The sequence below is a fragment of the Narcine bancroftii genome, chromosome 8 (genome assembly GCF_036971445.1).
Source record: "Narcine bancroftii isolate sNarBan1 chromosome 8, sNarBan1.hap1, whole genome shotgun sequence".
NCBI lineage: Eukaryota > Metazoa > Chordata > Chondrichthyes > Torpediniformes > Narcinidae > Narcine > Narcine bancroftii.
In genome coordinates this window covers 123,893,169-123,906,243 of record NC_091476.1, presented here as the reverse complement: position 1 = coordinate 123,906,243, position 13,075 = coordinate 123,893,169, and positions in this window count along the sequence as shown.

The following is a 13,075-nucleotide window of genomic DNA, read 5'->3' as shown; positions in this document are numbered from 1 at the left end:
TGGGGAATCAGAGGCGGGGAATCAGAGGTGGGGAAATGTAGGCAGGGAATCGGATGTGCGGAATCAGAGATGGGGAATCAGAGGGCGGGAATCAGAGGTGGTGAATCAGAGATGGGGAATCAGAGGCGGGGAATCAGAGGCAGGGTATCAGACGCGGGGAATCAGAGGTGGGCAATCAGAGGCGGGGAATCAGATATGGGGAATCAGAGGCGGGGAATCAGAGGCGGGGAAACAGAGGCGGGGAATCAGATATGGGGAATCAGAGGTGGGGCATCAGAGGTTGTGAATCACAGATGGGGAATCAGAGGCGGGGAATCAGATATGGGGAATCAGAGGCAGGGAATCAGAGGCGGGGAATCAGAGGCAGGGAATCAGACGCGGGGAATCTGAGGTGGGGAATCAGAGCTGGGGAATCAGAGGTGGGGAATCAGAGTTGGGGAATCAGAGGCAGGGAATTGGATGTGCGGAATCAGAGATGGGGAATCAGAGGAGGGGAATCAGAGGCGGTGAATCAGAGATGGGGAATCAGAGGCGGGGAATCAGAGGCAGGAAATCAGACACGGGGATTCAGAGGCTGGGAATCAGACGGGGGGAATCAAAGGCGGGGAATCAGAGATGGGGAATCTGAGGCAGGGAATCAGAGTTGGGGATTCAGAGGCGGGGAATCAGATATGGGGAAACAGAGGCGGGGAATCAGAGGCGGGCAAACAGAGGCGGGGAATCAGAGGCGGGGAATCAGAGGCAGGAAATCAGACACGGGGATTCAGAGGCTGGGAATCAGACGGGGGGAATCAAAGGCGGGGAATCAGAGCTGGGGAATCTGAGGCAGGGAATCAGAGTTGGGGATTTTGAGGCGGGGAATCAGATATGGGGAAACAGAGGCGTGGAATCAGAGGCGGGCAAACAGAGGCGGGGAATTAGATATGGGGAATCAGAGGTAGGGAATCAGAGGTGGTGAATCAGTGATGGGGAATCACAGGCGGGGAATCAGAGGCAGGGAATAGAACGCAGGGAATCAGAGGCAGGGAATCAGAGCTGGGGAATCAGAGGCGGGGAATCATAGTTGGGAATCAGAGGCGGGAATCAGATATGGGGAAACAGAGGCGGGGAATCAGAGGCGGGGAAACAGAGGCGGGGAATCAGATATGGGGAATCGGATGCAGGGAATCAGAGGCGGGGTATCAGAGCTGGGGAATCAGAGGCGGGGAATCAGAGTTGGGGCATCAGAGGTGGGGAATTAGATATAGGGAAACAGAGGCGGGGAATCAGAGGCGGGGACACAGAGTCGGGGAATCAGATATGGGGAATCAGAGGTGGGGAATCAGAGGCAGGGAATCAGATGTGCGGAATCAGAGATGGGGAATCAGAGGCAGGGAATCAGAAGCGGGGAATCAGAGGCCGGGAATCAGAGGCCGGGAATCAGATGCTGGGAATAAGAGGCCGGGAATCAGAGGAGGGGAATCAGAGTCCTGGAATCAGAGATGGGGATTCAGAGGCGGGGAATGAGATATGGAGAATCAGAGGCGGGGAATCAGAGGCGGGGAAACAGAGGTGGGGAATCAGATATGGGGAATCCGAGGTGGCGAATCAAAGGCGGTGAATCAGAGATGGGGAATCAGAGGCGGGGAATCAGATATGGGGAATCAGATGCGGGGAATCAGAGGCGGGGAATCAAAGCTGGCGAATCAGAGGCTGGGAATCAGAGGTGGGCAATCAGAGGCGGGGAATCAGATATGGGGAATCAGAGGCGGGGTATTAGAGGCGGGGAAACAGAGGCGGGGAATCAAATATAGGGAATCAGAGGTGGGGAATCAGAGGTTGTGAATCAGAGATGGGGAATCAAGGCGGGGAATCAGAGGCAGGGAATCAGACGCGGGGAATCAGAGGCGGGGATTCAGAGCTGGGGAGTCAGAGGCAGGGAATCAGAGTTGGGGAATCAGAGGCAGGGAATCAGATATGGGGAATCAGAGGCGGGGAATCAGAGGCCGGGAATCAGATATGGGGAAACAGAGGCGGGGAATCCGAGGCAGGGAAACAGAGGCGGGGAATCAGATATGGGGAATCAGAGGTGGGGAATCAGAGGTTGGGAATCAGAGGCAGGGAATCAGAGGCTTGGAATCAGATGCAGGGTATCAGATGCGGGGAATCAGAGGCGGGGAATCAGAGCTGGGGAATCAGAGGTGGGGAATCAGATTTGGGGAATCAGAGGTGGGGACTTAGATATTGGGAAACAGAGGCGGGGAATCAGAGGCGGGGAAACAGAGGCGGGGAATCAGATATGGGGAATCAGAGGTGGGGAATCAGAGGCAGGGAATCAGATGTGCGGAATCAGAGATGGGGAATCAGAGGCAGGGAATCAGAATCAGAAGAAGGGAATCAGAGGCCGGGAATCAGAGGCCGGAATCAGATGCTGGGAATCAGAGGCCTGGAATCAGAGGTGGGGAATCAGAGGCAGGGAATCAGATGCGGGGAATCAGAGGCGGGGAATCAGAGCTGGGGAATCAGAGGCGGGGTATTAGAGTTGGGGAATCAGAGGCGGGGAATCAGATATGGGGAAACAGAGGTGGGGAATCAAAGGCGGGGAAACAGAGGCAGGGAATCAGATATGGGGAATCAGAGGTGGGGCATCAGAGGTTGTGAATCACAGATGGGGAATCAGAGGCGGGGAATCAGAGGCAGGGAATCAGACGCGGGGAATCAGAGGCGGGGATTCAGAGCTGGGGAATCAGAAGCGGGGAATCAGAGTTGGGGAATCAGAGGCGGGGAATCAGATATGGGGAATCAGAGGCAGGGAATCGGAGGCGGGGAATCAGAGGCAGGGAATCAGACGCGTGGAATCTGAGGCGGGGAATCAGAGATGGGGAATCAGAGGTGGGGAATCAGAGTTGGGGAGTCAGAGGCAGGGAATTGGATGTGCGGAATCAGAGAGGGGGAATCAGAGGTGGGGAATCAGAGGCGGTGAATCAGAGATGGGGAATCAGAGGCGGGGAATCAGAGGCAGGAAATCAGACACGGGGATTCAGAGGCTGGGAATCAGACGGGGGGAATCAAAGGCGGGGAATCAGAGCTGGGGAATCTGAGGCAGGGAATCAGAGTTGGGGATTCAGAGGCGGGGAATCAGATATGGGGAAACAGAGGCGGGGAATCAGAGGCGGGCAAACAGAGGCGGGGAATTAGATATGGGGAATCAGAGGTAGGGAATCAGAGGTGGTGAATCAGTGATGGGGAATCACAGGCGGGGAATCAGAGGCAGGGAATAGAACGCGGGGAATCAGAGGCAGGGAATCAGAGCTGGGAATCAGAGGAGGGGATTCATAGTTGGGAATCAGAGGCGGGAATGAGATATGGGGAAACAGAGGCGGGGAATCAGAGGCGGTGAAACAGAGGCAGGGAATCAGATATGGGGAATCGGATGCAGGGAATCAGAGGCGGGGAATCAGAGCTGGGGAATCAGAGGCGGGGAATCAGAGTTGGGGCATCAGAGGTGGGTAATTAGATATAGGGAAACAGAGGCGGGGAATCAGAGGCGGGGAAACAGAGGCGGGGAATCAGATATGGGGAATCAGAGGTGGGGAATCAGAGGCAGGGAATCAGATGTGCGGAATCAGAGATGGGGAATAAGAGGCCGGGAATCAGAATCAGAAGCGGGGAATCAGAGGCCGGGAATCAGAGGCCGGGAATCAGATGCTGGGAATAAGAGGCCGGGAATCAGAGGTGGGGAATCAGATATGGGGAATCAGAGGTGGCGAATCAAAGGCGGTGAATCAGAGATGGGGAATCAGAGGCGGGGAATCAGAGGCAGGGAATCAGATGCGGGGAATCAGAGGCGGGGAATCAGAGCTGGCGAATCAGAGGCTGGGAATCAGAGGTGGGCAATCAGAGGCGGGGAATCAGATATGGGGAATCAGAGGCGGGGAATCAGAGGCGGGGAAACAGAGGCGGGGAATCAAATATAGGGAATCAGAGGTGGGGAATCAGAGGTTGTGAATCAGAGATGGGGAATCAAGGCGGGGAATCAGAGGCAGGGAATGAGACGCGGGGAATCAGAGGCGGGGATTCAGAGCTGGGGAATCAGAGGCGGGGAATCAGAGTTGGGGAATCAGAGGCAGGGAATCAGATATGGGGAATCAGAGGCGGGGAATCAGAGGCGGGGAATCAGAGGCGGGGAAACAGAGGCGGGGAATCAGATGTGGGGAATCAGAGGTGGGGAATCAGGGGCAGGGAATCAGTGGCAGGGAATCAGAGGCGGGGAATCAGAGGCGGGGAATCAAAGGCAGGGAATCAGACACGGGGAATCAGAGGCGGGGAATCAGAGATGGGGAATCAGAGGCGGGGAATCAGAGGCAGGGAATCGGATGCCGGGAATCAGAGTCGGGGAATCAGAGCTGGGGAATCAGAGGCGGGGAATCAGAGTTGGGGAATCAGAGGCGGGGAATCAGAGTTGGGGAATCAGAGGCTGGGAATCAGAGGTGGGCAATCAGAGGCGGGGAATCAGATATGGGGAATCAGAGGCGGGGTATTAGAGGCGGGGAAACAGAGGCGGGTAATCAAATATAGGGAATCAGAGGTGGGGAATCAGAGGTTGTGAATCAGAGATGGGGAATCAAGGCGGGGAATCAGAGGCAGGGAATCAGACGCGGGGAATCAGAGGCGGGGATTCAGAGCTGGGGAGTCAGAGGCAGGGAATCAGAGTTGGGGAATCAGAGGCAGGGAATCAGATATGGGGAATCAGAGGCGGGGAATCAGAGGCCGGGAATCAGATATGGGGAAACAGAGGCGGGGAATCCGAGGCAGGGAAACAGAGGCGGGGAATCAGATATGGGGAATCAGAGGTGGGGAATCAGAGGTTGGGAATCAGAGGCAGGGAATCAGAGGCTTGGAATCAGATGCAGGGTATCAGATGCGGGGAATCAGAGGCGGGGAATCAGAGCTGGGGAATCAGAGGTGGGGAATCAGATTTGGGGAATCAGAGGTGGGGACTTAGATATTGGGAAACAGAGGCGGGGAATCAGAGGCGGGGAAACAGAGGCGGGGAATCAGATATGGGGAATCAGAGGTGGGGAATCAGAGGCAGGGAATCAGATGTGCGGAATCAGAGATGGGGAATCAGAGGCAGGGAATCAGAATCAGAAGAAGGGAATCAGAGGCCGGGAATCAGAGGCCGGAATCAGATGCTGGGAATCAGAGGCCTGGAATCAGAGGTGGGGAATCAGAGGCAGGGAATCAGATGCGGGGAATCAGAGGCGGGGAATCAGAGCTGGGGAATCAGAGGCGGGGTATTAGAGTTGGGGAATCAGAGGCGGGGAATCAGATATGGGGAAACAGAGGTGGGGAATCAAAGGCGGGGAAACAGAGGCAGGGAATCAGATATGGGGAATCAGAGGTGGGGCATCAGAGGTTGTGAATCACAGATGGGGAATCAGAGGCGGGGAATCAGAGGCAGGGAATCAGACGCGGGGAATCAGAGGCGGGGATTCAGAGCTGGGGAATCAGAAGCGGGGAATCAGAGTTGGGGAATCAGAGGCGGGGAATCAGATATGGGGAATCAGAGGCAGGGAATCGGAGGCGGGGAATCAGAGGCAGGGAATCAGACGCGTGGAATCTGAGGCGGGGAATCAGAGATGGGGAATCAGAGGTGGGGAATCAGAGTTGGGGAGTCAGAGGCAGGGAATTGGATGTGCGGAATCAGAGAGGGGGAATCAGAGGTGGGGAATCAGAGGCGGTGAATCAGAGATGGGGAATCAGAGGCGGGGAATCAGAGGCAGGAAATCAGACACGGGGATTCAGAGGCTGGGAATCAGACGGGGGGAATCAAAGGCGGGGAATCAGAGCTGGGGAATCTGAGGCAGGGAATCAGAGTTGGGGATTCAGAGGCGGGGAATCAGATATGGGGAAACAGAGGCGGGGAATCAGAGGCGGGCAAACAGAGGCGGGGAATTAGATATGGGGAATCAGAGGTAGGGAATCAGAGGTGGTGAATCAGTGATGGGGAATCACAGGCGGGGAATCAGAGGCAGGGAATAGAACGCGGGGAATCAGAGGCAGGGAATCAGAGCTGGGAATCAGAGGAGGGGATTCATAGTTGGGAATCAGAGGCGGGAATGAGATATGGGGAAACAGAGGCGGGGAATCAGAGGCGGTGAAACAGAGGCAGGGAATCAGATATGGGGAATCGGATGCAGGGAATCAGAGGCGGGGAATCAGAGCTGGGGAATCAGAGGCGGGGAATCAGAGTTGGGGCATCAGAGGTGGGTAATTAGATATAGGGAAACAGAGGCGGGGAATCAGAGGCGGGGAAACAGAGGCGGGGAATCAGATATGGGGAATCAGAGGTGGGGAATCAGAGGCAGGGAATCAGATGTGCGGAATCAGAGATGGGGAATAAGAGGCCGGGAATCAGAATCAGAAGCGGGGAATCAGAGGCCGGGAATCAGAGGCCGGGAATCAGATGCTGGGAATAAGAGGCCGGGAATCAGAGGTGGGGAATCAGATATGGGGAATCAGAGGTGGCGAATCAAAGGCGGTGAATCAGAGATGGGGAATCAGAGGCGGGGAATCAGAGGCAGGGAATCAGATGCGGGGAATCAGAGGCGGGGAATCAGAGCTGGCGAATCAGAGGCTGGGAATCAGAGGTGGGCAATCAGAGGCGGGGAATCAGATATGGGGAATCAGAGGCGGGGAATCAGAGGCGGGGAAACAGAGGCGGGGAATCAAATATAGGGAATCAGAGGTGGGGAATCAGAGGTTGTGAATCAGAGATGGGGAATCAAGGCGGGGAATCAGAGGCAGGGAATGAGACGCGGGGAATCAGAGGCGGGGATTCAGAGCTGGGGAATCAGAGGCGGGGAATCAGAGTTGGGGAATCAGAGGCAGGGAATCAGATATGGGGAATCAGAGGCGGGGAATCAGAGGCGGGGAATCAGAGGCGGGGAAACAGAGGCGGGGAATCAGATGTGGGGAATCAGAGGTGGGGAATCAGGGGCAGGGAATCAGTGGCAGGGAATCAGAGGCGGGGAATCAGAGGCGGGGAATCAAAGGCAGGGAATCAGACACGGGGAATCAGAGGCGGGGAATCAGAGATGGGGAATCAGAGGCGGGGAATCAGAGGCAGGGAATCGGATGCCGGGAATCAGAGTCGGGGAATCAGAGCTGGGGAATCAGAGGCGGGGAATCAGAGTTGGGGAATCAGAGGCGGGGAATCAGAGTTGGGGAATCAGAGGCAGGGAATCAGATATGGGGAATCAGAGGCGGGGAATCAGAGGCGGGGAAACAGAGGCGGGGAATCAGATATGGGGAATCAGAATTGGGGAATCAGGGGCAGGGAATCAGTGGCAGGGAATCAGAGGCAGGGAATCAGAGGCGGGGAATCAGAGGCAGGGAATCAGACACGGGGAATCGGAGGCGGGGAATCAGAGATGGGGAATCAGAGGCGGGGAATCAGAGGCAGGGAATCGGACTCCGGGAATCAGAGTCGGGGAATCAGAGCTGGGGAATCAGAGGCGGGGAATCAGAGTTGGGGAATCAGAGGCGGGGAATCAGATATGGGGAAATAGAGGTGGGGAATCAGATATGGGGAATCAGAGGTGTGGAATCAGAGGTTGGGAATCAGAGGCAGGGAATCAGAGTCGGGGAAACAGAGGCGGGGAATCAGATATGGGGAATCAGAGGTGGCGAATCAAAGGCGGTGAAACAGAGATGGGGAATCAGGGCATGGAATCAGAGGCAGGGAATCAAACACGGGGAATCAGAGCTGGGGAATCAGAGGCGGCGAATCAGAGTTGGGAATCAGAGGCGGGGAATCAGAGGCGGGGAAACAGAGGCGGGGAATCAGATATGGGGAATCAGAGGTGGGGAATCCGAGGTTGGGAATCAGAGGCAGGGAATCAGAGGCGGGGAATCAGAGGCGGGGAATCAGAGGAAGGGAATCAGATGTGCGGAATCGGAGATGGGGAATCAGAGGAAGGGAATCAGAGGCCGGGAATCAGATATGGGGAAACAGAGGCGGGGAATCCGAGGCGGGGAAACAGAGGCGGGGAATCAGATATGAGGAATCAGAGGTGGGGAATCAGAGGTTGGGAATAAGAGGCAGGGAATCAGAGGCTTGGAATCAGATGCAGGGAATCAGATGCGGGGAATCAGAGGCGGGGAATCAGAGCTGGGGAATCAGAGGTGGGGAATCAGATTTGGGGAATCAGAGGCGGGGACTTAGATATTGGGAAACAGAGGCGGGGAATCAGAGGCGGGGAAACCCAGGCGGGGAATCAGATATGGGGAATCAGAGGTGGGGAATCAGAGGCAAGGAATCAGATGTGCGGAATCAGAGATGGGGAATCAGAGGCAGGGAATCAGAATCAGAAGCAGGGAATCAGAGGCCGGGAATCAGAGGCCGGAATCAGATGCTGGGAATCAGAGGCCTGGAATCAGAGGCGGGGAATCAGAGGCAGGGAATCAGATGCGGGGAATCAGAGGCGGGGAATCAGAGCTGGGGAATCAGAGGTGGGGTATTAGAGTTGGGGAATCAGAGGCGGGGAATCAGATATTGGGAAACAGAGGTGGGGAATCAGAGGCGGGGAAACAGAGGCAGGGAATCAGATATGGGGAATCAGAGGTGGGGAATCAGAGATGGGGAATCAGAGGCGGTGAATCAGAGATGGGGAATCAGAGGCGGGGAATCAGAGGCAGGAAATCAGACACGGGGATTCAGAGGCTGGGAATCAGACGGGGGGAATCAAAGGCGGGGAATCAGAGCTGGGGAATCAGAGGGAGGGAATCGGATGTGCGGAATCAGAGATGGGGAATCAGATGTGGTGAATCAGAGGAATCAGAGATGGGGAATCAGAGGCGGGGAATCAGAGGCAGGAAATCAGACACGGGGATTCAGAGGCTGGGAATCAGACGGGGGGAATCAAAGGCGGGGAATCAGAGCTGGGGAATCAGAGGCAGGAAATCAGAGTTGGGGATTCAGAGACGGGGAATCAGATATGGGGAAACAGAGGCGGGGAATCAGAGGCGGGCAAACAGAGGCGGGGAATTAGATATGGGGAATCAGAGGTGGCGAATCAGAGGTGGTGAATCAGTGATGGGGAATCACAGGCGGGGAATCAGAGGCAGGGAATAGAACGCAGGGAATCAGACGCAGGGAATCAGAGCTGGGGAATCAGAGGCGGGGAATCATAGTTGGGAATCAGAGGCGGGGAATCAGATATGGGGAAACAGAGGCGGGGAATCAGAGGCGGGCAAACAGAGGCGGGGAATCAGATATGGGGAATCGGATGCGGGGAATCAGAGGCGGGGAATCAGAGCTGGGGATTCAGAGGCGGGGAATCAGAGTTGGGGCATCAGAGGTGGGGAATTAGATATAGGGAAACAGAGGCGGGGAATCAGAGGTGGGGAAACAGAGGCGGGGAATCAGATATGGGGAATCAGAGGTGGGGAATCAGAGGCAGGGAATCAGATGTGCGGAATCAGAGATGGGGAATCAGAGGCAGGGAATCAGAATCAGAAGCGGGGAATCAGAGGCCGGGAATCAGAGGCCGGGAATCAGATGCTGGGAATAAGAGGCCGGAAATCAGAGGTGGGGAATCAGAGTCCGGGAATCAGAGATGGGGATTCAGAGGCGGGGAATGAGATATGGAGAATCAGAGGCGGGGAATCAGAGGCCGGGAAACAGAGGTGGGGAATCAGATATGGGGAATCAGAGGTGGCGAATCAAAGGCGGTGAATCAGAGATGGGGAATCAGAGGCGGGGAATCAGAGGCAGGGAATCAGATGCGGGGAATCAGAGGCAGGGAATCAGAGCTGGCGAATCAGAGGCGGGGAATCAGAGGTGGGCAATCAGAGGCGGGGAATCAGAGGCGGGGAATCAGAGGCGGGGAAACAGAGGCGGGGAATCAAATATAGGGAATCAGAGGTGGGGAATCAGAGGTTGTGAATCAGAGATGGGGAATCAAGGCGGGGAATCAGAGGCAGGGAATCAGACACGGGGAATCAGAGGCGGGGATTCAGAGCTGGGGAATCAGAGGCGGGGAATCAGAGTTGGGGAATCAGAGGCAGGGAATCAGATATGGGGAATCAGAGGCGGGGAATCAGAGGCGGGGAAACAGAGGCGGGGAATCAGATATGGGGAATCAGAGGTGGGGAATCAGGGGCAGGGAATCAGTGGCAGGGAATCAGAGGCGGGGAATCAGAAGCGGGGAATAAGAGGCAGGGAATCAGACACGGGGAATCAGAGGCGGGGAATCAGAGATGGGGAATCAGAGGCGGGGAATTAGAGGCAGGGAATCGGACGCCGGGAATCAGAGTCGGGGAATCAGAGCTGGGGAATCAGAGGCGGGGAATCAGAGGTTGGGAATCAGAGGAAGGGAATCAGAGTCGGGGAAACAGAGCCGGGGAATCAGATATGTGGAATCAGAGGTGGCGAATCAAAGGCGGTGAAACAGAGATGGGGAATCAGGGCAGGGAATCAGAGGCAGGGAATCAAACACGGGGAATCAGAGCTGGGGAATCAGAGGCGGGGAATCAGAGTTGGGAATCAGAGGCGGGGAATCAGAGGCGGGGAAACAGAGGCGGGGAATCAGATATGGGGAATCAGAGGTGGGGAATCAGAGGTTGGGAATCAGAGGCAGGGAATCAGAGGCGGGGAATCAGAGGCGGGGAATCAGAGGAAGGGAATCAGATGTGCGGAATCGGAGATGGGGAATCAGAGGCAGGGAATCAGAGGCGGGGAATCAGAGGCGGGGAATCAGAGGCCGGGAATCAGATATGGGGAAACTGAGGCGGGGAATCCGAGGCGGGGAAACAGAGGCGGGGAATCAGATATGGGGAATCAGATGTGGGGAATCAGAGGTTGGGAATCAGAGGCAGGGAATCAGAGGCTTGGAATCAGATGCAGGGAATCAGATGCGGGGCATCAGAGGCGGGGAATCAGAGCTGGGGAATCAGAGGTGGGGAATCAGAGGTGGGCAATCAGAGGCGGGGAATCAGAGGCGGGGAATCAGATATGGGGAATCAGAGGTGGGGAATCAGAGGCAGGGAATCAGATGTGCGGAATCAGAGATGGGGAATCAGAGGCAGGGAATCAGAATCAGAAGCAGGGAATCAGAGGCCGGGAATCAGAGGCCGGAATCAGATGATGGGAATCAGAGGCCTGGAATCAGAGGCGGGGAATCAGAGGCAGGGAATCAGATGCGGGGAATCAGAGGCGGGGAATCAGAGCTGAGGAATCAGAGGCGGGGTATTAGAGTTGGGGAATCAGAGGCGGGGAATCAGATATGGGGAAACAGAGGTAGGGAATCAGAGGCGGGGAAACAGAGGCAGGGAATCAGATATGGGGAATCAGAGGCGGGGAATCAGAGGTGGGGAAACATAGGCAGGGAATCGGAGATGGGGAATCAGAGGCGGGGAATCAGAGGCAGGAAATCAGACACGGGGATTCAGAGGCTGGGAATCAGACGGGGGGAATCAAAGGCGGGGAATCAGAGCTGGGGAATCAGAGGCAGGGAATCAGAGGCGGGGAATCAGATATGGGGAATCAAAGGCTGGGATTCAGAGGCGGGGAATCAGAGGCAGGGAATCAGACACGGGGAATCAGAGGTGGGGAATCAGAGATGGGGAATCTGAGGCGGGGAATCAGAGGCAGGGAATCAGACGCGATGAATCTGAGGCGGGGAATCAGAGCTGGGGAATCAGAGGTGGGGAATCAGAGTTGGGGAATCAGAGGCAGGGAATCGGATGTGCGGAATCAGAGATGGGGAATCAGATGTGGGGAATCAGAGGAATCAGAGATGGGGAATCAGAGGCGGGGAATCAGAGGCAGGAAATCAGACACGGGGATTCAGAGGCTGGGAATCAGACGGGGGGTATCAAAGGCGGGGAATCAGAGCTGGGGAATCAGAGGCAGGGAATCAGAGTTGGGGATTCAGAGACGGGGAATCAGATATGGGGAAACAGAGGCGGGGAATCAGTGGCGGGCAAACAGAGGCGGGGAATTAGATATGGGGAATCAGAGGTGGGGAATCAGAGGTGGTGAATCAGTGATGGGGAATCACAGGCGGGGAATCAGAGGCAGGGAATAGAACGCAGGGAATCAGACGCAGGGAATCAGAGCTGGGGAATCAGAGGCGGGGAATCATAGTTGGGAATCAGAGGCGGGGAATCAGATATGGGGAAACAGAGGCGGGGAATCAGAGGCGGGGAAACAGAGGCGGGGAATCAGATATGGGGAATCGGATGCGGGGAATCAGAGGCGGGGAATCAGAGCTGGGGAATCAGAGGCGGGGAATCAGAGTTGGGGCATCAGAGGTGGGGAATTAGATATAGGGAAACAGAGGCGGGGAATCAGAGGCGGGGAAACAGAGGCGGGGAATCAGATATGGGGAATCACAGGCGGGGAATCAGAGGCAGGGAATAGAACGCGGGGAATCAGAGTCAGGGAATCAGAGCTGGGGAATCAGAGGCGGGGAATCATAGTTGGGAATCAGAGGCGGGAATCAGATATGGGGAAACAGAGGCGGGGAATCAGAGGCGGGGAAACAGAGGCGGGGAATCAGATATGGGGAATCGGATGCAGGGAATCAGAGGCGGGGAATCAGAACTGGGGAATCAGAGGCGGGGAATCAGAGTTGGGGCATCAGAGGTGGGGAATTAGATATAGGGAAACAGAGGTGGGGAATCAGAGGCGGGGAAACAGAGGTGGGGAATCAGATATGGGGAATCAGAGGTGGGGAATCAGAGGCAGGGTATCAGATGTGCGGAATCAGAGATGGGGAATCAGAGGCAGGGAATCAGAATCAGAAGCGGGGAATCAGAGGCCGGGAATCAGAGGCCGGGAATCGGATGCTGGGAATAAGAGGCCAGGAATCAGAGGAGGGGAATCAGAGTCCGGGAATCAGAGATGGGGATTCAGAGGCGGGGAATCAGATATGGAGAATCAGAGATGGGGAATCAGAGGCGGGGAATCAGAGGCAGGGAATCGGACGCCGGGAATCAGAGGCGGGGAATCAGAGCTGGGGAATCAGAGGCGGGGAATCAGAGTTGGGGAATCAGAGGCGGGGAATCAGATATGGGGAAATAGAGG